We start from the raw sequence: 24,111 nt of genomic DNA, 5'->3' as shown, positions 1-24,111 counted from the left end.
CACCTGCAAGTTGAAGATGTTTCTGTCCATCTACTGGTGGTGTTCTCCATTGTAGGGGAGAGCGGGGTAAGTTGTCACACTCTTCACACTGACTAACTTTTACTGAGCACCATACATCACAACGTAATAAATGTTTCACCAAATGAAAGAAGGAAGTCTCGGGCACATATGATGTATTCATTACATTTTCATATCTTATCTCATTACGGAGTTGTAGACTGTTGAATGGAGAATGTGCACTTGTGACAATTTGCCCCATCGGCAGGTAAGTTGTCACACTAGATTATCTTAAAATAAGAACACAAATACTTAATTGTGATTATTGATTTTAATTGTTAATTTCAAACCAAAACTGGAAATTTGAACAATTATGCCAAGAGAATTTGGAAAAAAAACAATTATTTCAATCCAATACACATTTTAATCAAAACATTAAGTAGAAAGAAAACTTTAGTTTGAACTTTAAACTCAAATGTTCTCTGGCTTGCACATAAATCCATCATAACTGAATGGAATGCTGCAAATAACTTGCTTTACTTAACATGTTAATCCTCTGAACAAAACAGATGCCCTATTTCTGATTAATCAGACTCAACTTCAGAGTCACAATTCTGGCACACATAAATTGCCTGGCCTGAGGTGCAAGCATCATGGGCCCATTTGTTGCATTTTATGCATTTTACCCAGGTCTCTTTTGGACGACTGTTTGAAAATGGCTCCACACAGACAAGGCAGAAGCACTCTTCATCATCTGATGATGACTCTTGAATTATTTTTCTTCTTTTAGCTGCGTTGTTCTTCATAGGTCCAGATGTTTTCCCCCCTCGCGTCCCTCTCTTTTGAAACAGCTTTTTGCTAGATTCAGCCTTATTCTTTTCTTTTTCTAGTTGCTGCTTCACTGGCGTGTCGGTTAGAATTGCTGATTTGCGTCGTTTTCTTCCTTTGCTGTTTGGTTTTCGGCGGCCAGCTTTTGGATATGGCCGGATGTCCTCTGGAGTTGGTAGTCTGCTGTCAGTAATTGCAGTGCTGGGTAAGGGTGAGCTCGTGATAGAGATGGTGCTGGAGCTTGGCAGTTCAGAGTTGGTGCTGGGGCCTAGCAGTGCAGAGTTGGTGCTGGGGCCTGGCAGTGCAGAGGTAGTGCTGGGGCCTGGCAGGGCAGGGTCCGGAATAGGGCGATCTGTGACGTAGGATGGTGCAAACTCGGCTTCCAGAAATACATTTCTGTTGTAAGGTTGAATCCCAGCCACCCTAAAACCAGCCTGAATGTTCAATGGGGTTGCAGCCAGAGGATATGCAATTGCCACAATCCCAGGAATGTCATAAATAGACATTGTCTTCCCAGGGTTGTTCCTCATCCAGGCATCACACGTGCTGTTGATGTGCCTCTTTAGTGGCCCGTAGACAGACCTGTCTAATGGTTGGAGCCGATGTGAGCAGTGGGGTGGGAATGACAGCATGATTATGCCATTTTCTTTGGCATAATTGAGTCCATCAATGGACAGATGAGACTCGTGGTTGTCCAAAAGGAGTAAACAGGGCTTCTCCTTTGAACACTTTGTATGTTCATTGAAATGTTGCAGGAAGTCAACAAAGTGTGTGTCTTTCATCCATCCAGAGGAATTTGCCCCTCCTTTGCTGCCGGGTGGCCCGTTGATCAGGAAATGGTCATGGAAGTGGACACGTGGGAAAATAAAGTATGGAGGTAAACTATTCCCTATGGCTGAGACAGCACAGGCCAGTGTGACAAGGGTTCCCCTTTCAGCAGAGGTCAATGACCCTACTTGTTTGAATCCACGTCTGGCCAACACTTTGTCTGGTTTATGTACAGTGGTGACCCCAGTTTCATCAACATTCCAAATGTCTCCTGGTCCAAACTCATATTTGCATAACACTTTCTCCAAGTTGTCAAAGAAAGCATTGACATTCTCTCTGTTGAAGCTACTTGCCCTGGCAAGGCTAGTTGCTTCTGGCTTTCTCAGTGACAATGTTGTATGCCGCTTTAAAAAGCCTGTAAACCACTCTTTGCTGGCCTTTTCTTTTTCTGCCCACAAAGGCACAAACTTCAGTTCGTGTGCCACAGCAAACTGGTAGGCAAGCTTTCTGACCTCACTTGGTGACAGACCAAAATAAATGTCAGCTGACCTAGTAATATACTCAACAAGCTGCTTTTCCAAATCAGGGGAAAAAATCTTCCTTGGCGTTGTATAACCAACCATTGTTGTTGGCATGGCTGTCTGACTTTCAATTTCTTCTCTGGTAATCTTTTGACAATACCGAGTTAGAGTACGGTAATTTATGTCAAAATCCTTTGCTGTACTTCTGATTGATTTGTTCTGCATCTTTACCTGCCTGACTGACTTTAACATAATGTCAGGTGGTGTTCTGCCACGCTCTGTCTTTCGTTGATAATTTCGAACCATCTTACTTTCTTCCTTCCTTCCTTAATTCCTGCCTCTCCTTCCTTTCTTCAAAAACCTTATTGCAAATACAAATGAATTACAATATCACAATTTTTTGGAGCATTTATTTGTATTGGGGCAAGTTGTCACATGTGACGACTTGCCCCAAAGTTAATGAGACAACTTGCCCCAAACTGACATTTATGCTAATTTTGGCTAAATGTCAGGGTTAGCTCAACATAGCACATCAGCTGAAGTATCAAAAGACACGTTAATGTCTCCTCTATTTTGTGTAAAATAATAATTTGTAACATCTATACCTAACAAAGTTGTACTGAAGAAAATTTAAAGTGATTTATTTTTCCTTTTAGGTCAAAAAAATAAAAAAGATGTGCTCACCTCAGATTAGAGCAGTCTTGACCACATGTGAACAGGAGGTTGACTATAGAAGAAGAAGTCACACAAAGTGGCTATTTCATTTTTGAGATAGAGCCTCTAGTGTTGGAGTTATGAACAGTGTGACAACTTACCCGTGTGACAACTTACCCCGCTCTCCCCTACACACAGCTCTTTGGTCTTATTATTGACAAGACAGAGCTACTTTTGATTTATACAATGTAAATCATCTGATAAATAACAGAGTATATTTTAATATGTGGAATGCTTTAACACTGCATTTTTAAGTTTTTTAACACCAATTTATTATTTTTTTTTATGAAATTTGCCAGTTTATTATATACATATTTTTCCCCATTAAAAGTTGAACGAAGCATTTTAGGTCTTTTAATTTTATCCAGTGAACATTTAATATTAAAACACTGAGTGTACACCTCACTAGTTTTTGGGGTCATTAGAGTAAACCAGACTCATTGTTATACATTCACTTGTAAGCACAGACAGGGAACTATTGTTCTGCTATAAATGTTTATAATCTACAGGCTGGGTCATCGATTTCCAACAAACTGATAGCTTTCACACAATGGAGAACGATGATGATTCTGATGCATAGTTTAAAGAAGGAGAAAGTAACATGGCCAACACAGCAAAGCAACACATGGTGTCTTCTGTGTTAACAACAAATGAGGAGGAGAATGGCGATGAGGCAATGTCACCACTTGAAAAGGTGGAGGTGTTGTGGAACTTTGATGCCTCCTCACTGTCCTTCGATTCTGCATTACCTGACAATAACTTATCGTCCCTGGGTGGGCTTGAACCACCAACCTTTCGGTTAACAGCGGAACGCGCTAACCGATTGCGCCACAGAGACTGACAATGCGCAGCCCACAGGTGTCGAGACTGGACGGGGGATTGGGGGAGGGTGTTCCGGTGTTTTTGGTTGTGGGGTAAACGATTGTGCAACAGAGACTGAGTAAAGCCAAGCAGGGGCCTCGAGAGAGGACCGGGTGGCTGGATGGAGGTGCTCTGGTACTTCCTCTCCATACCGCCTTAATTGTTTAAAAAATGTGACTTGTAGGTAATGAACTTGGCAGCAAGTATGCAGTTGCGGACGAACAACACCACCCCAAAGATGCATATCACCCTTGATAAAACAGTTGACTTTGTTCATGAAACGACCGTCCTGGTTATAACACGATTGTTATAACATGGTATAACCAACATAACTGTCGCACTGCACGTTTGTGCAGGATTCTGCATTACCTGGCAATAACTGTAATATCGTCCCTGGCTGGGCTTGAACCACCAACCTTTCGGTTAACAGCCGAACGCGCTAACCGATTGCGCTACAGAGACTGACAACGTGCAACACACAGGTGTCGAGACTGCACGGGGGACTGGGGGAGGGTGTTCCGGTGTTTTTGGTTGTGGGGTAAACGATTGTGCAACAGAGACTGAGTAAAGCCAAGCAGGGGCCTCGAGAGAGGACCGGGTGGCTGGATGGAGGTGCTCTGGTACTTCCTCTCCATACCGCCTTAATTGTTTAAAAAATGTGACTTGTAGGTAATGAACTTGGCAGCAAGTATGCATTTGCGGACGAACAACACCACCCCAAAGATGCATATCACCCTTGATAAAACAGTTGACTGCGTTCATCAAACGACCGTCCTGGTTATAACATGGTATAACCAACATAACTGTCGCACTGCACGTTTGTGCAGGATTCTGCATTACCTGGCAATAACTGTAATATCGTCCCTGGGTGGGCTTGAACCACCAACCTTTCGGTTAACAGCCGAACGCGCTAACCGATTGCGCTACAGAGACTGACAACGTGCAACACACAGGTGTCGAGACTGCACGGGGGACTGGGGGAGGGTGTTCCCGTGTTTTTGGTTGTGGGGTAAACGATTGTGCAACAGAGACTGAGTAAAGCCAAGCAGGGGCCTCGAGAGAGGACCGGGTGGCTGGATGGAGGTGCTCTGGTACTTCCTCTCCATACCGCCTTAATTGTTTAAAAAATGTGACTTGTAGGTAATGAACTTGGCAGCAAGTATGCATTTGCGGACGAACAACACCACCCCAAAGATGCATATCACCCTTGATAAAACAGTTGACTGCGTTCATCAAACGACCGTCCTGGTTATAACCAACATAACTGTCGCACTGCACGTTTGTGCAGGATTCTGCATTACCTGGCAATAACTGTAATATCGTCCCTGGGTGGGCTTGAACCACCAACCTTTCGGTTAACAGCCGAACGCGCTAACCGATTGCGCTACAGAGACTGACAACGTGCAACACACAGGTGTCGAGACTGCACGGGGGACTGGGGGAGGGTGTTCCGGTGTTTTTGGTTGTGGGGTAAACGATTGTGCAACAGAGACTGAGTAAAGCCAAGCAGGGGCCTCGAGAGAGGACCGGGTGGCTGGATGGAGGTGCTCTGGTACTTCCTCTCCATACCGCCTTGATTGTTTAAAATATGTGACTTGTAGGTAATGAACTTGGCAGCAAGTATGCATTTGCGGACGAACAACACCACCCCAAAGATGCATATCACCCTTGATAAAACAGTTGACTTTGTTCATGAAACGACCGTCCTGGTTATAACACGATTGTTATAACATGGTATAACCAACATAACTGTCGCACTGCACGTTTGTGCAGGATTCTGCATTACCTGGCAATAACTGTAATATCGTCCCTGGCTGGGCTTGAACCACCAACCTTTCGGTTAACAGCCGAACGCGCTAACCGATTGCGCTACAGAGACTGACAACGTGCAACACACAGGTGTCGAGACTGCACGGGGGACTGGGGGAGGGTGTTCCGGTGTTTTTGGTTGTGGGGTAAACGATTGTGCAACAGAGACTGAGTAAAGCCAAGCAGGGGCCTCGAGAGAGGACCGGGTGGCTGGATGGAGGTGCTCTGGTACTTCCTCTCCATACCGCCTTAATTGTTTAAAAAATGTGACTTGTAGGTAATGAACTTGGCAGCAAGTATGCATTTGCGGACGAACAACACCACCCCAAAGATGCATATCACCCTTGATAAAACAGTTGACTGCGTTCATCAAACGACCGTCCTGGTTATAACATGGTATAACCAACATAACTGTCGCACTGCACGTTTGTGCAGGATTCTGCATTACCTGGCAATAACTGTAATATCGTCCCTGGGTGGGCTTGAACCACCAACCTTTCGGTTAACAGCCGAACGCGCTAACCGATTGCGCTACAGAGACTGACAACGTGCAACACACAGGTGTCGAGACTGCACGGGGGACTGGGGGAGGGTGTTCCCGTGTTTTTGGTTGTGGGGTAAACGATTGTGCAACAGAGACTGAGTAAAGCCAAGCAGGGGCCTCGAGAGAGGACCGGGTGGCTGGATGGAGGTGCTCTGGTACTTCCTCTCCATACCGCCTTAATTGTTTAAAAAATGTGACTTGTAGGTAATGAACTTGGCAGCAAGTATGCATTTGCGGACGAACAACACCACCCCAAAGATGCATATCACCCTTGATAAAACAGTTGACTGCGTTCATCAAACGACCGTCCTGGTTATAACCAACATAACTGTCGCACTGCACGTTTGTGCAGGATTCTGCATTACCTGGCAATAACTGTAATATCGTCCCTGGGTGGGCTTGAACCACCAACCTTTCGGTTAACAGCCGAACGCGCTAACCGATTGCGCTACAGAGACTGACAACGTGCAACACACAGGTGTCGAGACTGCACGGGGGACTGGGGGAGGGTGTTCCGGTGTTTTTGGTTGTGGGGTAAACGATTGTGCAACAGAGACTGAGTAAAGCCAAGCAGGGGCCTCGAGAGAGGACCGGGTGGCTGGATGGAGGTGCTCTGGTACTTCCTCTCCATACCGCCTTGATTGTTTAAAATATGTGACTTGTAGGTCACACATACTTGGCAGCAAGTATGCAGTTGCGGACGAACAACACCACCCCAAAGATGCATATCACCCTTGATAAAACAGTTAACTGCGTTCATCAAACGACAGTCCTGGTTATAACACGATTGTTATAACATGGTATAACCAACATAACTGTCGCACTGTACGTTTGTGCAGGATTCTCCATTACCTGGCAATAACTGTAATATCGTCCCTGGGTGGGCTTGAACCACCAACCTTTCGGTTAACAGCCAAACGCGCTAACCGATTGCGCCACAGAGACTGACAACGCACAACACACAGGTGTCGAGACTGGACGGGGGACTGGGGGAGGGTGTTCCGGTGTTTTTGGTTGTGGGGTAAACGATTGTGCAACAGAGACTGAGTAAAGCCAAGCAGGGGCCTCTAGAGAGGACCGGGTGGCTGGATGGAGGTGCTCTGGTACTTCCTCTCCATTTTTTTTTTTTTTTTTTTTTTTCTAAATGACATCAGAAACAGCAGTATGCGACATTACGTGATGGCAGAGCTTCAGTTCATCCTTTGTCATTTTTTTTTTTTTTTTCTTTTTTTTTTTTTTAAATAAATAGGACAGGGGGAATGAATGAGAGAGAGAGGGGGAGAGAAAGAAAGAAAACCAAAGGGGAGAAGAGACGGTGAGAAGGGGGGGGGAAGAGAGACAAAAAAAAAAAAAAAAACTCCTGGGTCACCTGTATGGAGAAAAAAAACAAACAAACAAACAAACAAAAACAAACAGAGGAGACAGCAAACAACAAAGAGCAACATAATAATAGAGAAAACAAAGCACCATCACAATAAACTAGCTAGTCATAGATATCAGTATTTACTAAGTAATAAACGATATTGTGCAGCACGCAAGATAGACAGCGCACAGTGTGCTTTGAGGCAGCAGCCAAGAAAGCTTTAGTCCGCGTCTGTGAATACCCATGTGTGCATACCTGTGTGGATCAGCATGCTTGCATTCCAAAGGTTTCTCCATGTAATGATCTGCTAGGGAGTGTGGGGGGGCCACAGCCCCGTCCTCCAGGGTGTGAAGCGGGTATGGAGGAGATCAAAACTCCAGACATCCAGAGGCCCCCAGAACACAAGAGACCATGGAAGACCAACAGAGGGGCAGCCGCGCCACTGTCCCAGTAAGAGCTGAGGAGAGTCCCAGATGAGGGCTCGCCCAGCAGCCGCGGAGCAGAAGTCAGGGGGAGTTGCAGTGACGCGCCCGTGAGCTCCGCCGGCCCCAAGCCGCGCCTGAGTGACCGAGCCCTAGGCCGAGAGGCCGGGGGCACCCCACCTCCAAAGGGGCCCGAGTGAGCCCCAGGCCCCAGGCCCCGACAAGCGGCCGCCAAGGAGTGAGCCGGTGTGTACCCGGACGCCCACCCCCAGACACAAAGAACCACCAACACACCGACACCTGAGGGAGTCCGCCACCGGCAGGGGAAGTGGTGGTGGGGGGAGATAGGCCTCCAAACCTTGGAGGGCCTGAGGTGTCCCCAGAGAGGTGGCGTCTGCTGGCCTTTTCTTTTTCTGCCCACAAAGGCACAAACTTCAGTTCGTGTGCCACAGCAAACTGGTAGGCAAGCTTTCTGACCTCACTTGGTGACAGACCAAAATAAATGTCAGCTGACCTAGTAATATACTCAACAAGCTGCTTTTCCAAATCAGGGGAAAAAATCTTCCTTGGCGTTGTATAACCAACCATTGTTGTTGGCATGGCTGTCTGACTTTCAATTTCTTCTCTGGTAATCTTTTGACAATACCGAGTTAGAGTACGGTAATTTATGTCAAAATCCTTTGCTGTACTTCTGATTGATTTGTTCTGCATCTTTACCTGCCTGACTGCCTTTAACATAATGTCAGGTGGTGTTCTGCCACGCTCTGTCTTTCGTTGATAATTTCGAACCATCTTACTTTCTTCCTTCCTTCCTTAATTCCTGCCTCTCCTTCCTTTCTTCAAAAACCTTATTGCAAATACAAATGAATTACAATATCACAATTTTTTGGAGCATTTATTTGTATTGGGGCAAGTTGTCACATGTGACGACTTGCCCCAAAGTTAATGAGACAACTTGCCCCAAACTGACATTTATGCTAATTTTGGCTAAATGTCAGGGTTAGCTCAACATAGCACATCAGCTGAAGTATCAAAAGACACGTTAATGTCTCCTCTATTTTGTGTAAAATAATAATTTGTAACATCTATACCTAACAAAGTTGTACTGAAGAAAATTTAAAGTGATTTATTTTTCCTTTTAGGTCAAAAAAATAAAAAAGATGTGCTCACCTCAGATTAGAGCAGTCTTGACCACATGTGAACAGGAGGTTGACTATAGAAGAAGAAGTCACACAAAGTGGCTATTTCATTTTTGAGATAGAGCCTCTAGTGTTGGAGTTATGAACAGTGTGACAACTTACCCGTGTGACAACTTACCCCGCTCTCCCCTACACACAGCTCTTTGGTCTTATTATTGACAAGACAGAGCTACTTTTGATTTATACAATGTAAATCATCTGATAAATAACAGAGTATATTTTAATATGTGGAATGCTTTAACACTGCATTTTTAAGTTTTTTAACACCAATTTATTATTTTTTTTATGAAATTTGCCAGTTTATTATATACATATTTTTCCCCATTAAAAGTTGAACGAAGCATTTTAGGTCTTTTAATTTTATCCAGTGAACATTTAATATTAAAACACTGAGTGTACACCTCACTAGTTTTTGGGTCATTAGAGTAAACCAGACTCATTGTTATACATTCACTTGTAAGCACAGACAGGGAACTATTGTTCTGCTATAAATGTTTATAATCTACAGGCTGGGTCATCGATTTCCAACAAACTGATAGCTTTCACACAATGGAGAACGATGATGATTCTGATGCATAGTTTAAAGAAGGAGAAAGTAACATGGCCAACACAGCAAAGCAACACATGGTGTCTTCTGTGTTAACAACAAATGAGGAGGAGAATGGCGATGAGGCAATGTCACCACTTGAAAAGGTGGAGGTGTTGTGGAACTTTGATGCCTCCTCACTGTCCTTCGATTCTGCATTACCTGACAATAACTTATCGTCCCTGGGTGGGCTTGAACCACCAACCTTTCGGTTAACAGCGGAACGCGCTAACCGATTGCGCCACAGAGACTGACAATGCGCAGCCCACAGGTGTCGAGACTGGACGGGGGATTGGGGGAGGGTGTTCCGGTGTTTTTGGTTGTGGGGTAAACGATTGTGCAACAGAGACTGAGTAAAGCCAAGCAGGGGCCTCGAGAGAGGACCGGGTGGCTGGATGGAGGTGCTCTGGTACTTCCTCTCCATACCGCCTTAATTGTTTAAAAAATGTGACTTGTAGGTAATGAACTTGGCAGCAAGTATGCAGTTGCGGACGAACAACACCACCCCAAAGATGCATATCACCCTTGATAAAACAGTTGACTTTGTTCATGAAACGACCATCCTGGTTATAACACGATTGTTATAACATGGTATAACCAACATAACTGTCGCACTGCACGTTTGTGCAGGATTCTGCATTACCTGGCAATAACTGTAATATCGTCCCTGGCTGGGCTTGAACCACCAACCTTTCGGTTAACAGCCGAACGCGCTAACCGATTGCGCTACAGAGACTGACAAAGTGCAACACACAGGTGTCGAGACTGCACGGGGGACTGGGGGAGGGTGTTCCGGTGTTTTTGGTTGTGGGGTAAACGATTGTGCAACAGAGACTGAGTAAAGCCAAGCAGGGGCCTCGAGAGAGGACCGGGTGGCTGGATGGAGGTGCTCTGGTACTTCCTCTCCATACCGCCTTAATTGTTTAAAAAATGTGACTTGTAGGTAATGAACTTGGCAGCAAGTATGCATTTGCGGACGAACAACACCACCCCAAAGATGCATATCACCCTTGATAAAACAGTTGACTGCGTTCATCAAACGACCGTCCTGGTTATAACATGGTATAACCAACATAACTGTCGCACTGCACGTTTGTGCAGGATTCTGCATTACCTGGCAATAACTGTAATATCGTCCCTGGGTGGGCTTGAACCACCAACCTTTCGGTTAACAGCCAAACGCGCTAACCGATTGCGCTACAGAGACTGACAACGTGCAACACACAGGTGTCGAGACTGCACGGGGGACTGGGGGAGGGTGTTCCGGTGTTTTTGGTTGTGGGGTAAACGATTGTGCAACAGAGACTGAGTAAAGCCAAGCAGGGGCCTCGAGAGAGGACCGGGTGGCTGGATGGAGGTGCTCTGGTACTTCCTCTCCATACCGCCTTGATTGTTTAAAATATGTGACTTGTAGGTCACACATACTTGGCAGCAAGTATGCAGTTGCGGACGAACAACACCACCCCAAAGATGCATATCACCCTTGATAAAACAGTTAACTGCGTTCATCAAACAACCGTCCTGGTTATAACACGATTGTTATAACATGGTATAACCAACATAACTGTCGCACTGTACGTTTGTGCAGGATTCTCCATTACCTGGCAATAACTGTAATATCGTCCCTGGGTGGGCTTGAACCACCAACCTTTCGGTTAACAGCCAAACGCGCTAACCGATTGCGCCACAGAGACTGACAATGCGCAGCCCACAGGTGTCGAGACTGGACGGGGGATTGGGGGAGGGTGTTCCGGTGTTTTTGGTTGTGGGGTAAACGATTGTGCAACAGAGACTGAGTAAAGCCAAGCAGGGGCCTCGAGAGAGGACCGGGTGGCTGGATGGAGGTGCTCTGGTACTTCCTCTCCATACCGCCTTAATTGTTTAAAAAATGTGACTTGTAGGTAATGAACTTGGCAGCAAGTATGCAGTTGCGGACGAACAACACCACCCCAAAGATGCATATCACCCTTGATAAAACAGTTGACTTTGTTCATGAAACGACCATCCTGGTTATAACACGATTGTTATAACATGGTATAACCAACATAACTGTCGCACTGCACGTTTGTGCAGGATTCTGCATTACCTGGCAATAACTGTAATATCGTCCCTGGCTGGGCTTGAACCACCAACCTTTCGGTTAACAGCCGAACGCGCTAACCGATTGCGCTACAGAGACTGACAAAGTGCAACACACAGGTGTCGAGACTGCACGGGGGACTGGGGGAGGGTGTTCCGGTGTTTTTGGTTGTGGGGTAAACGATTGTGCAACAGAGACTGAGTAAAGCCAAGCAGGGGCCTCGAGAGAGGACCGGGTGGCTGGATGGAGGTGCTCTGGTACTTCCTCTCCATACCGCCTTAATTGTTTAAAAAATGTGACTTGTAGGTAATGAACTTGGCAGCAAGTATGCATTTGCGGACGAACAACACCACCCCAAAGATGCATATCACCCTTGATAAAACAGTTGACTGCGTTCATCAAACGACCGTCCTGGTTATAACATGGTATAACCAACATAACTGTCGCACTGCACGTTTGTGCAGGATTCTGCATTACCTGGCAATAACTGTAATATCGTCCCTGGGTGGGCTTGAACCACCAACCTTTCGGTTAACAGCCGAACGCGCTAACCGATTGCGCTACAGAGACTGACAACGTGCAACACACAGGTGTCGAGACTGCACGGGGGACTGGGGGAGGGTGTTCCGGTGTTTTTGGTTGTGGGGTAAACGATTGTGCAACAGAGACTGAGTAAAGCCAAGCAGGGGCCTCGAGAGAGGACCGGGTGGCTGGATGGAGGTGCTCTGGTACTTCCTCTCCATACCGCCTTGATTGTTTAAAATATGTGACTTGTAGGTCACACATACTTGGCAGCAAGTATGCAGTTGCGGACGAACAACACCACCCCAAAGATGCATATCACCCTTGATAAAACAGTTAACTGCGTTCATCAAACGACCGTCCTGGTTATAACACGATTGTTATAACATGGTATAACCAACATAACTGTCGCACTGTACGTTTGTGCAGGATTCTCCATTACCTGGCAATAACTGTAATATCGTCCCTGGGTGGGCTTGAACCACCAACCTTTCGGTTAACAGCCAAACGCGCTAACCGATTGCGCCACAGAGACTGACAACGCACAACACACAGGTGTCGAGACTGGACGGGGGACTGGGGGAGGGTGTTCCGGTGTTTTTGGTTGTGGGGTAAACGATTGTACAACAGAGACTGAGTAAAGCCAAGCAGGGGCCTCTAGAGAGGACCGGGTGGCTGGATGGAGGTGCTCTGGTACTTCCTCTCCATACCGCCTTGATTGTTTAAAATATGTGACTTGTAGGTAATGAACTTTACATTAAATACCATCATCAAAAAGGGCTCGGGGCAGGCAGACTATCCTTCGTATTTCGCAAATAATGATAGAAATATTACTAATATGAGAGATGTGGTAAATGAGTTCAATAAATTCTTTGTAAGTGTTGGGCCAGACTTGGCTGAAACAATTCCTGATATAACAGATTCTGTGGAGAAAGAAACTAGACTCATTGACCGCAATCCTCATTCAATGTTCTTAACGGTGGTGGAAGAAATGGAAATCATTGACATTGTTGGGAAATCACAAACAAAAAACTCTACAGACTCTGACGACATTGATATGGAAATCGTTACGAGAGTGATGGAGGGCATTTCCAAACCCTTAACACACATTTGCAATTTGTCCTTACAAACTGGTACATTCCCAAAACAAATGAAAACAGCTAAAGTAACACCACTGTTTAAAAATGGTGACAGACACCAATTCACAAATTATAGGCCTGTCTCTCTACTTTCTCAATTTTCAAAAATACTGGAAAAAGTCTTTAGTAATAGACTTGACAAATTTATAGATAAACACAAAATAATAATGGATAGTCAGTATGGTTTCAGATCAAATAGATCAACATCATTGGCATTAATGGAACTGATCGAAAATATCACCAACAATATAGATAAAAGACAATGTATAGTTAGTGTATTCATTGACCTAAAAAAAGCTTTTGACACAATTAATCATGACATATTACTTGATAAACTGGAATACTACGGCATTAGAGGAGTGGTGTTAGAATGGGTAAAGAGTTATTTGAGAGACAGGCAGCAATTTGTGAAAATTGGGGAATATCACTCAGAGTGTGTGGACATTGTTTGTGGAGTTCCGCAGGGGTCAGTATTGGGACCAAAGCTGTTTATCCTCTATATCAATGATATATGTAGAACATCAGATATACTACAGTTTATTCTATTTGCAGATGATACAAATATTTTTTGTGCTGGAGAGAATTCACAGCAGCTTTTGGAAATTGTCACACAAGAAATGATTAAACTGAAAACATGGTTTGATAGAAATAAGCTATCATTAAATTTGGAAAAAACTACATTTATGTTATTCGGAAATTGTAAAAAAGATGCAGAAGCAAAATTATTAGTAAACAATGTTGAAATAGAGCAAGTTTCGGATACAAAATTTCTGGGTGTGATAATAGATAACAAAATCTGCTGGAAACCTCACATAAAGCATATACAAGCCAAACTGTCAAGAAGCATCTCTGTACTGAGTAAAGTTAAATATTTTTTGCCTTCCAAATCACTCCGGGTACTTTATTGTTCACTTATATTGCCATATTTGGAATACTGTGTGGAAATTTGGGGAAACACATATAAAACTGCACTTCAACCAATATGTAAAATTTTAAAAAAAGCAATCAGGATGATTAATAAAGCAGGATTTAGAGACCATACTAACATCATGTTTTTGAAATTAAAAATACTGAAGTTTATGGATCTTATAAACTATAAAACTGCAAAAATTATGTACAAGGCCAGATACAATATGTTACCAGGAAATATACAGAGGATGTTCTATGACAGAGAAGGAGACTATGAATTGAGGGGGAAATTGAATCTAAGGATTCTTAAAGCACGGTCAAAGGTTAAAACCTTTTGTGTCACTATTTATGGGGTAAAACTGTGGAATAGTTTTACGATAGATCTACAGCAATGCTCAGGAATTAGTAAGTTCATGAAAATACTTCGAAAACTGATTTTGGAAGAATATGATACCAATAAAGATGATCACCCATTGTATGTATAAAAATATCAAATTATATCCAAATTATATCAATCACGGTAGCCATGTTTATATAGGTTCTCCTCGTGTATTGTGTGGAGTATGTGATGATGGGAATTAGGTGAATTATGTGGGATCAATAAGATGTTGACCAGGGGTAGGAATTAATAAGTATGTTCATACTTCTTCCTACTCCTTTTTAGGCCAAACATTGTTACATTATGTCAGACGATTTTGTTTTATTTCATTATATATTTTTTTTGTTTATCTGAACACATACGTGTGTGTGTGTATATCTACATATATATTCGTATCTGTAAATGAAAATATATGTAGTGTGTATATATTGTTTTTTTGTTTTATATGTCTGAAACAAATAAAGATAGAATACAATACAATACAACTTGGCAATAAGTATGCAGTTGCTGAAGAACAACACAACCCCAAAGATGCATATCACCCTTGATAAAACAGTTGACTGCGTTCATCAAATGACCGAGTCTAGCATGGACGCTATTGTGAAACAAAATCAGGGCTTTTTTGGGAAGCACTTGCACTGCACGTTTGTGCAGGATTCTGTATTACCTGGCAATAACTGTAATATCGTGCCTGGGTGGGCTTGAACCACCAACCTTTCGGTTAACAGCCGAACGTGCTAACCGATTGTGCCACAGAGACTGACAATGCACAGCCCACAGGTGTCGAGACTGCACGGGGGACTGGGGGCGGGTGTTCCGGTCTTTTTGGTTGTGGGGTAAACGTTTGTGCAACAGAGACTGAGTAAAGCCAAGCAGGGGCCTCGAGAGAGGACCGGGTGGCTGGATGGAGGTGCTCTGGTACTTCCTCTCCATACCGCCTTGATTGTTTAAAATATGTGACTTGTAGGTAATGAACTTGGCAATAAGTATGCAGTTGCTGAAGAACAACACAACCCCAAAGTTGCATATCACCCTTGATAAAACAGTTACTGCGTTCATCAAACGACCGTCCTGGTTATAACACGATTGTTATAACATGGTATAACCAACATAACTGTCGCACTGCACGTTTGTGCAGGATTCTGCATTACCTGGCAATAACAATGATATTGTCCCTGGGTGGGCTTGAACCACCAACCTTTCGGTTAACAGCCGAACGCGCTAACCGATTGCGCCACAGAGACTGACAATGCGCAGCCCACAGGTGTCGAGACTGCACGGGGGACTGGGGGCGGGTGTTCCGGTCTTTTTGGTTGTGGGGTAAACGATTGTGCAACAGAGACTGAGTAAAGCCAAGCAGGGGCCTCGAGAGAGGACCGGGTGGCTGGATGGAGGTGCTCTGGTACTTCCTCTCCATACCGCCTTAATTGTTTAAAATATGTGACTTGTAGGTAATGAACTTGGCAGCAAGTATGCAGTTGCGGACGAACAACACCACCCCAAAGATGCATATCACCCTTGATAAAACAGTTGACTGCGTTCATCAAACGACCGTCCTGGTTATAACATGGTTGGTTAAAACATGGTTGATTATAATATGCTTATAACATGTGTAGCGAGTGAAAGCCAACCAAGCCACCGCTAAGGGCCTCTATACTACTTGTGCAAACTTTCAGGCCCAAAGGTCTCACAGGAACGAGCCCAGAATAAACGGGACAAGAGGGTCAATATCAGTCAGATATGTTAAAATTTATTATTTTAAAAGAACACAAAGGGTTTGCAAAAGGCCTAAAACATCAAAATGGGAAAGGTCACTAACGACCACAAGATAGTGTTATTGGTGCAACCTGCCAGCAATGCAACTATCACCTGAGGGCTTGCTCTCCCTTGGCGGTCCCAGATGCTCTTTGCTTTAAAAGAAACAAATCCACCCCAAATAAATACGAGCCCAACAGAACACTAGAACAAGTGCTAGTTCAGGCAATAATCGGTGGCACTAAAAATCACTCTTAATAAAAACTTATTCACTGCAAATCCACACGGAGCACCTCTAAAAATCCTAATTCCCCTAAGGTAAGAGCCCCGCTCAGGGGCACCTGCTGCTACTTCCTATTTTATACCCTCCATTGGGTCCCCTGGGTACTAAAGCCTTCCGCATTACACATGGTTGGTTATAACTTCGTTGGTTATAACATGGTTGGTGATAATACGGTTGGTTATAACATGGTTATTACATGGTTGGTTATAACATGGTTATAACATGGTTGGTTATAACATGGTTATAACATAGTTGGTTATAACATGGTTGGTTATAACATGGTTATAACATAGTGTGTTATAACGTGGTTATAACATGGTTGGTTACAACATGGTTGGTTATAACATGGTAATAACATGGTTGGTTATAACATAGTAATTACGTGATTGGTTATAACATGGTTAGTTATAACATGGTTGGTTATAACATGGTTATAACATAGTTGGTTATAACATGGTTGGCTACAACATGGTTGGTTATAACATGGTTGGTTATAACATGGTGGGTTAAAACATGGTTTCAATATAGTTGGTTATAACATGATTGGTTATAACATGGTTATAACATGGTTGGTTATAACATGGTTATAACATGGTTGGTTATAACATAGTAATTACATGGTTGGTTATAACATGGTTATAACATTGTTGGTCATAACATGGTTATAACATAATTGGTTATAACATGGTTATAACATGGTTGGTTACAACATGGTTGGTTATAACATGGTTATAACATGGTTGGTTATAACATGGTTATAACATAGTTGGTTATAACATGGTTGGTTATAACATGGTTATAACATAGTTGGTTATAACGTGGTTATAACATGGTTGGTTAAAACATGGTTGGTTATAACATGGTAATAACATGGTTGGTTATAACATAGTAATTACGTGATTGGTTATAACATGGTTAGTTATAACATGGTTGGTTATAACATGTTTATAACATAGTTGGTTATAACATGGTTTGTTATAACATGGTGGGTTAAAACATGGTTTCAATATAGTTGGTTATAACATGATTGGTTATAAAATGGTTATAACATGGTTGGTTATAACATGGTTATAACATGGTTGGTTATAACATAGTAATTACATGGTTGGTTATAACATGGTTATAACATTGTTGGTCATAACATGGTTAAAACATAATTGGTTATAACATGGTTATAACATGGTTGGTTACAACATGGTTGGTTATAACATGGTTATAACGTGGTTGGTTATAACATCGTTGGCTATAACATGGTCATAACATGATTGGTTATAACATGGTTTGTTATAACATGGTTATAACGTGGTTGGTTATAACATTGTTATAACATGGTTGGTTAGAACATGACTGGTTATAACATGGTTATAACATGGTTGGTTTTAACATGGTTATAACATGGTTGGTTATAACATGGTTATAACATGGTTGGTTATAACATGGTTGGTTATAACATGGTAATAACATGGTTGGTTATAACATAGTAATTACGTGATTTGTTATAACATGGTTGGTTATAACATGGTTGGTTATAACATGGTTATAACATGGTTGGTTATAACATGGTTATAACATGGTTGGTTATAACATGGTTATAACATGGTTGGTTATAACATGGTTATAACATGGTTGGTTATAACATGGTTATAACATTGTTGGTTATAACATGGTTATAACATGGTTGGTTATAACATGGTTGGTTATAACATGGTTATAACATGGTTGGTAATAACATCGTTGGCTATAACATGGTTATAACATGGTTGGTTATAACATGGTTATAACATAGTTGGTTATAACATGGTTGGTTATAACATGGTTATAACATAGTTGGTTATAACATGGTTATAACATGGTTGGTTAAAACATGGTTGGTTATAACATGGTAATAACATGGTTGGTTATAACATAGTAATTACGTGATTGGTTATAACATGGTTAGTTATAACATGGTTGGTTATGGTTGGTTATAACATAGTTATAACATGGTTGGTTATAACATGGTTATAACATGGTTGATTATAACATGGTTATAACATGTTTGGTTATGGTTACTTATAACATGGTTATAACATGGTTGGTTATAACATGGTTATAACATGGTTGGTTATAACATGGTTGGTTATAACATGGTTATAACATGGTTGATTATAACATGGTTATAACAGTTGGTTATGGTTGGTTATAACATGGTTATAACATGGTTGATTATAACATGGTTGGTTATATCATGTTTATAACATGGTTGTAACATTGTTGTTATAACATGGTTATAACATGGTTGGTTTTAACATGGTTATAACATGTTTGGTTATAACATGGTTGGTTATAACATGGTTATAACATGGTTGGTTATGAAATAGTTGGTTATGGTTGGTTATAACATGGTTATAACATTGTTGGTTATAACATGGTTATAACATGGTTATAACATTGTTGGTTATAACATTGTTGGTTATAACATGGTTAGTTATAACATGTTTATAACATGGTTGTAACATTGTTGGTTATAACATGGTTATAACATGGTTGGTTATAACATGGTAATAACATGGTTGGTTATAACATGGTTATAACATGGTTGGTTATAACATGGTTGGTTATAACATGGTTATAACATGGTTGGTTATAACATGGTTATAGGATGGTTGGTTATAACATGGTATAACATGGCAGGTTATAACATAGTTGGTTATAACATGGTTATAACATGGTTGGTTATAACATGGTTGGTTATAACATGGTTATAACATGGTTGGTTATAACATTGTTGGTTATAACATGGTTATAACATGGTTGAAACATGGTTGGGTATAACATGATTGATTATAACATGGTTATAACATGTTTGATTATAACATTGTTATAACATGGTTGGTAATAACATGGTTATAACATGGTTGGTTATAACATGGTTGGTTATAACATGGTTATAACATGCTTGGTTATAACATGGTTGGTTATAACATGGTTGGTTATAACAGTTGGTTATAACATGGTTATAACATGCTTGGTTATAACATTGTTGGTTATAACATGCTTGGTTATAACATGGTTATAACATGGTAGATTATAACGTGGTTATAACATGTTTGGTTATGGTTGGTTATAACATGGTTATAACATGGTTATAACATGGTTGGTTAAAACATGGTTGGTTATATCATGTTTATAACATGGTTGTAACATTGTTGTTATAACATGGTTATAACATGCTTGGTTATAAAATTGTTGGTTATAACATGGTTATAACATGGTTAAAACATGGTTGGTTATAACATGGTTATAACATGGTTGGTTTTAACATGGTTATAACATGTTTGGTTATAACATGTTTGGTTATAACATGGTTGGTTATAACATGGTTATAACATGGTTGGTTATAACATGGTGATAACATAGTTGGTTATAACATGGTTATAACATGGTTGATTATAACATGGTTATAACATGTTTGGTTATAACATGTTTGGTTATAACATGGTTGGTTATAAAATGGTTATAACATGGTTGGTTATAACATGGTTGGTTATAACATGGTTATAACATGGTTACTTATAACATGGTCATAACAGTTGGTTATGGTTGGTTATAACATGGTTATAACATGGTTGGTTATAGCATGGTTGGTTATATCATGTTTATAACATGGTTGTAACATTGTTGTTATAACATGGTTATAACATGGTTGGTTATAACATGGTTATAACATGTTTGGTTATAACATGGTTGGTTATAACATGGTTATAACATGGTTGGTTATAAAATAGTTGGTTATGGTTGGTTATAACATGGTTATAACATTGTTGGTTATAACATGGTTATAACATTGTTATAACATTGTTGGTTATAACATTGTTGGTTATAACATTGTTGGTTATAACATGGTTATAACATGATTGGTTATCACATGGTTAGTTATAACATGTTTATAACATGGTTGTAACATTGTTGGTTATAACATGGTTATAACATGGTTGGTTATAACATGGTAATAACATGGTTGGTTATAACATGGTTATAACATGGTTGGTTATAACATGGTTGGTTATAACATGGTTATAACATGGTTGGTTATAACATTGTTATAACATGGTTGGTTATAACATGGTTGGTTATAACATGGCAGGTTATAACATGGTTGGTTATAACATGGTTATAACATGGTTGGTTATAACATGGTTGGTTATAACATGGTTATAACATGGTTGGTTATAACATTGTTGGTTATAACATGGTTATAACATGGTTGAAACATGGTTGGGTATAACATGATTGATTATAACATGGTTATAACATGTTTGATTATAACATTGTTATAACATGGTTGGTTATAACATGGTTATAACATGGTTGGTTATAACATGGTTGGTTATAACATGGTTATAACATGCTTGGTTATAACATGGTTGGTTATAACATGGTTGGTTATAACAGTTGGTTATAACATGGTTATAACATGCTTGGTTATAACATTGTTGGTTATAACATGCTTGGTTATAACATGGTTATAACATGGTAGATTATAACGTGGTTATAACATGTTTGGTTATGGTTGGTTATAACATGGTTATAACATGGTTATAACATGCTTGGTTAAAACATGGTTGGTTATATCATGTTTATAACATGGTTGTAACATTGTTGTTATAACATGGTTATAACATGCTTGGTTATAAAATTGTTGGTTATAACATGGTTATAACATGGTTAAAACATGGTTGGTTATAACATGGTTATAACATGGTTGGTTTTAACATGGTTATAACATGTTTGGTTATAACATGTTTGGTTATAACATGGTTGGTTATAACATGGTTATAACATGGTTGGTTATAACATGGTGATAACATAGTTGGTTATAACATGGTTATAACATGGTTGATTATAACATGGTTATAACATGTTTGGTTATGGTTACTTATAACATGGTTATAACATGGTTGGTTATAAAATGATTATAACATGGTTGGTTATAGCATGGTTGGTTATAACATGGTTATAACATGGTTGGTTATAATATGGTTGGTTATAACAGTTGGTTATAACATGGTTGGTTATAGCATGGATGGTTATAACATGGTTATAACATGGTTACAACATGATTGGTTATAACATGGTTATAACATGTTGGTTATAACATGGTTGGTTATAACATGCTTGGTTATCACATGGTTATAACATGGTTGTAACATGGTTTGGTATAACATGATTGGTTATAACATGATTATAACATGTTTGATTATAACATTGTTATAACATGGTTGGTTATAACATGGTTGGTTATAACATTGTTGGTTATAGCATGGTTAGAACATGGTTGGTTAGAACATGTTTATAACATGGTTGTAACATTGTTGTTATAACATGGTTATAACATGCTTGGTTTTAACATGGTTATAACATGGTTGGTTATAACATTGTTGGTTATAACATGGTTGGTTATAATATTGTTGGTTATAACATTGTTGGTTATATCATGGTTATAACATGGTTGGTTATAACATGTTTATAACATGGTTGTAACATTGTTGTTATAACATGGTTATAACATGCTTGGTTTTAACATCTTTATAACATGGTTGGTTATAACATTGTTGGTTATAACATGGTTATAACATGGTTACAACATGATTGGTTATAACATGGTTATAACAGTTGGTTATAACATGGTTGGTTATAACATGCTTAGTTATCACATGGTTATAACATGGTTGTAACATGGTTTGGTATAACATGATTGGTTATAACATGATTATAACATGTTTGATTATAACATTGTTATAACATGGTTGGTTATAACATGGTTGGTTATAACATTGTTGGTTATAGCATGGTTAGAACATGGTTGGTTAGAACATGTTTATAACATGGTTGTAACATTGTTGTTATAACATGGTTATAACATGCTTGGTTTTAACATGGTTATAACATGGTTGGTTATAACATTGTTGGTTATAACATGGTTGGTTATAATATTGTTGGTTATAACATTGTTGGTTATATCATGGTTATAACATGGTTGGTTATAACATGTTTATAACATGGTTGTAACATTGTTGTTATAACATGGTTATAACATGCTTGGTTATAACATGGTTGGTTATAACATGGTTATAACATAGTGTGTTATAACGTGGTTATAACATGGTTGGTTACAACATGGTTGGTTATAACATGGTAATAACATGGTTGGTTATAACATAGTAATTACGTGATTGGTTATAACATGGTTAGTTATAACATGGTTGGTTATAACATGGTTATAACATAGTTGGTTATAACATGGTTGGCTACAACATGGTTGGTTATAACATGGTTGGTTATAACATGGTGGGTTAAAACATGGTTTCAATATAGTTGGTTATAACATGATTGGTTATAAAATGGTTATAACATGGTTGGTTATAACATGGTTATAACATGGTTGGTTATAACATAGTAATTACATGGTTGGTTATAACATGGTTATAACATTGTTGGTCATAACATGGTTATAACATAATTGGTTATAACATGGTTATAACATGGTTGGTTACAACATGGTTGGTTATAACATCTTTATAACATGGTTGGTTATAACATTGTTGGTTATAACATGGTTGGTTATAAAATGGTTATAACATAGTTAGTCATAACATGGTTATAACATGGTTGATTATAACATGGTTATAACATGTTTGGTTATAAAATGGTTATAACATGGTTGGTTATAACATGGTTGGTTATAACATGGTTATAACATGGTTGGTTATAACATGGTTGGTTATAACATGGTTATAACATGGTTGGTTATAACATGGTTGGTAATAACATGGTTGGTTATAAGATGGTTGTAACATGGTTGGTTATAAGATGGTTATATGGTTGGTTATAACATGGTTAGATTATAACATGGTTGGTTATAACATGATTGGTTATAATATGCTTGGTTAAACATGGTTATAAATCCACCTGAAGCTGCCGGAGGACACCGTAAAGAACATCGACTTCGATAGAGTACATCGCTTGGGGGGCGCGCGGTCGCGGACCGGGAGACCACGGCCTATTGTGGCCAAATTCAGTCAATTCAAACAGAAGGAACAGGTGAAGAGTCGCGGCAGAGAGCTGAAAGGAACGGACTTCAGCGTGAACGACCAGTTCCCCAAAGAGATCCTGGAACGACGCAAGGTCCTGTTCCCAGTTCGACGTAGCTTTATCCAGAAAGGCTCCCGTGCTGTCATCGCTGTGGACCGGCTCTACGTGGACGGACAGCTGTACCGCGACCCCGGCACCACACCGTGGTTATACTGACTGCACTCCAGATAAGAACCCGCTACACTCTTTTCTTATTCATTCACACTTTCTCCTTTAAAATGTGTTTAACCTAGTAATATCAGTAGGATGTCATAGCAGATATAACACCGTCACCCTCCGTCATTGCTTTAATTGGAAT

General features: G+C 40.4%; 6 non-coding genes across 6 annotated transcripts; all 6 read right to left on the bottom strand.

Annotated features, from left to right (window-relative positions):
* Positions 1–4,548: 4,548 nt before the first annotated feature.
* trnan-guu (transfer RNA asparagine (anticodon GUU)) lies at positions 4,549–4,622 on the bottom strand. The gene has a single exon. It is a non-coding gene; the product is annotated as a tRNA-Asn (tRNA).
* Positions 4,623–5,009: 387 nt separating this feature from the next.
* trnan-guu (transfer RNA asparagine (anticodon GUU)) lies at positions 5,010–5,083 on the bottom strand. The gene has a single exon. It is a non-coding gene; the product is annotated as a tRNA-Asn (tRNA).
* Positions 5,084–5,965: 882 nt separating this feature from the next.
* trnan-guu (transfer RNA asparagine (anticodon GUU)) lies at positions 5,966–6,039 on the bottom strand. The gene has a single exon. It is a non-coding gene; the product is annotated as a tRNA-Asn (tRNA).
* A 387-nt stretch (positions 6,040–6,426) lies between these two features.
* Positions 6,427–6,500, bottom strand: trnan-guu (transfer RNA asparagine (anticodon GUU)). Its single transcript has one exon. It is a non-coding gene; the product is annotated as a tRNA-Asn (tRNA).
* A 5,688-nt stretch (positions 6,501–12,188) lies between these two features.
* trnan-guu (transfer RNA asparagine (anticodon GUU)) lies at positions 12,189–12,262 on the bottom strand. Its single transcript has one exon. It is a non-coding gene; the product is annotated as a tRNA-Asn (tRNA).
* A 3,549-nt stretch (positions 12,263–15,811) lies between these two features.
* Positions 15,812–15,885, bottom strand: trnan-guu (transfer RNA asparagine (anticodon GUU)). The gene has a single exon. It is a non-coding gene; the product is annotated as a tRNA-Asn (tRNA).
* Positions 15,886–24,111: the final 8,226 nt, after the last annotated feature.

The sequence above is a fragment of the Maylandia zebra genome, linkage group LG3 (genome assembly GCF_041146795.1).
Source record: "Maylandia zebra isolate NMK-2024a linkage group LG3, Mzebra_GT3a, whole genome shotgun sequence".
Lineage (NCBI taxonomy): Eukaryota > Metazoa > Chordata > Actinopteri > Cichliformes > Cichlidae > Maylandia > Maylandia zebra.
The sequence above is the reverse complement of the archived record's forward strand: the minus strand, read 5'-3'. Positions and strand labels throughout refer to the sequence as shown.